General features: G+C 32.0%; 1 pseudogene; it reads left to right on the forward strand.

Annotated features, from left to right (window-relative positions):
* Positions 1 to 2,458, forward strand: part of LOC106794314 (kinesin-like protein KIN-14M) — a 23,179-nt pseudogene that overhangs the window by 19,082 nt on the left and 1,639 nt on the right.

Genomic DNA, 2,458 nt, shown 5'->3' on the forward strand with positions numbered 1-2,458 from the left:
TTGTAAAATTTTGCTGTCATTCCAGTTAATGTCATGCTGTATTTGAATATATAATTGGATTTTAAGTTTTTTGTCTTAATCACATGTATCTTCCACTTGAGACAATCTTTAATTTCCAACTTAGATGACCATTATTGACAGTAAAACTCTCCCTTCAAGTATTTAAGACAACTATGTACTAGGATTCGAACAAAGTAATTGGATTTTAAGTTGAAGCAATATGTTTGACAATGTTTGCATTGTTGGATAAAATATTGAATTTTACTACTAACAAAACATAAATGATACATCACTTCAAAATTAGTTTTAACCAAGATTGATTTCAAAAAAACCATTTTATCCAAATCATTTTAAAACTTTTATTAATAAACATACAAACACGAGCAAGAATTTAATAACACTTTTCATATATTAAAGAAATTGGAATATTAGTGAAAATAACAGAGAGTAACAAGATGTTACTCCTACAAGACCTGATGCTTTTGGTCTTTCCGCATTATTTTTAGTAGTGGAAAGTGGAAACTATATGATCTTAAGGTATATATGCCCTAAAGATCTCATAAGAATCCTTGTTAAGAAGGATCAAAGAACTGAAAGTGCTAATATCCTGCCAAGTTTAGTTGATTGCAGAGTTTTAAGAGTTGTTGTAATACTTTATTTTATATTGTTTTATCTTAATTTTAGGCACATGTAATTTTTGGTTTTAGATTTAAGATAACTATCTTAATCTTTCAAAAAAATTCCGATGACCCCAGTTATTGAACTTGTTTTGCTGTCTTTTTTGTTCTCTTTTATTTCTTACTTATCATGCAGCTGGTATATTACCTAGTTTCCTTGGTTCTTTTATTAGTCTTCTCAAGAGGAGGCTATAAAACAGAAGGATGTCCTGGCTACAGAAGTTTCCTCTCTTAGAGGAGAGTTGCAACAAGTAAGAGATGAGCAAGACTGACAATTATCTCAAGTACAAACTTTAAGTTCTGAATTAGAGAAAGTTAAAGAATCTAGGAAGCACTCCTCCACTGAATTGGACAGCTTGACCTTAAAAGCCAATGATCTGGAGGTAGGTTTGTATACCCTATTTATTTTAATTAAATATCACACCATTCTGTTATTGTGGAGTTATGAGAGGATGAGCTTTCTTCCTCCAGGAAAAATGTTCTTTGAAAGATAATCAGATAAAGGCATTGGAAGAGCAACTAGCAACTACAGAGAAGAAACTGCAGGTAATCAAGAATTTTTTTTAATAGTTGTATACTACTAGGTATAGAACCATTTGATATATTTGTTAGATAAAGAATGTGAAATTTTACCTAATTGCTTAATTCTTTAGTTGGTCCTTGACATATACATTATGATGATTATTTATCTTATTCATAGATTTTGTTCCTTGTTAGGTGTCTAATATATCTGCATACGAGACAAGGACAGAGTACAAAGGACAACAAAAATTTGTGAATGAGTAGCAAAGACGCTTAGCAGATGCAGAATATAAACTTATAGAAGAGGAGAGGCTGAGGAAAAAATTACATAATACAATTTTGGTAATTCCCTGAACCAAAACGTTGATAATAATAATTGACACCTTAATAATCTTCATATTAACAGGAGTTAAAAGGGAACATTCGTGTATTCTGTCGAGTGAGGCCTTTATTAGCTGATGAAAGTTGTAGCACAGAAGGGAAGATTTTCAGTTATCCAACATCAATGGAAACTTCTGGATGAGCCATTGACCTAGCCCAAAATGGTATATCTGTTGTGATGATGTATTTTAAACAATTCTTATTTCATTTTCCTTGAATTAGATGGGGCTGTAAAAATATCAACTCATGTTGCTCTTGTTTTGTTCTTAGGCCAAAAACATTCTTTTACATTTGATAAAGTTTTTACACCAGAGGCGTCACAAGAAGAAGTTTTTGTAGAAATTTCACAGCTTGTACCAAGTGCTTTTGATGGTTACAAGGTAATTTCAAAGTTCTTCTGTCATCTCTAAAGCACTATTCATTTAAAATCGTATATACATATGGATCAACCATTTAATGCACTATTACTAGTCAATTTTGGAAAAGCAGAATTCTAAAACCCTTTATTTTCTATACTCACTTTCATGTTGTATTGTATTTTTGCCCTTCTTTGCCCTATTATTCTTTGGTTCTGACATATCAGTGTTGTGAGACAAATGTCTATCTGTTAGATTTGGTGTTGGATGTTGCCTTTCTAGCATGAATGTTTGTAAATCAATATATATACTATATACATTGATGTCTAATAATATGGTGATGTTTTTTCTTTTCCAGGTTTGCATCTTTGCCTGTGGTCAGACAGGGTCAGGGAAAACCTATACAATGATGGGAAGGCCTGGACATCTAGAGGAGAAGGGCTTGATACCTCGTTCATTAGAGCAAATATTTCAAACAAAGCAGTCTCAACAACCTCAAGGCTGGAAATATGAAATGTAGGT

Source organism: Glycine max, chromosome 10, assembly GCF_000004515.6.
Source record: "Glycine max cultivar Williams 82 chromosome 10, Glycine_max_v4.0, whole genome shotgun sequence".
Classification (NCBI taxonomy): Eukaryota; Viridiplantae; Streptophyta; class Magnoliopsida; order Fabales; family Fabaceae; genus Glycine; species Glycine max.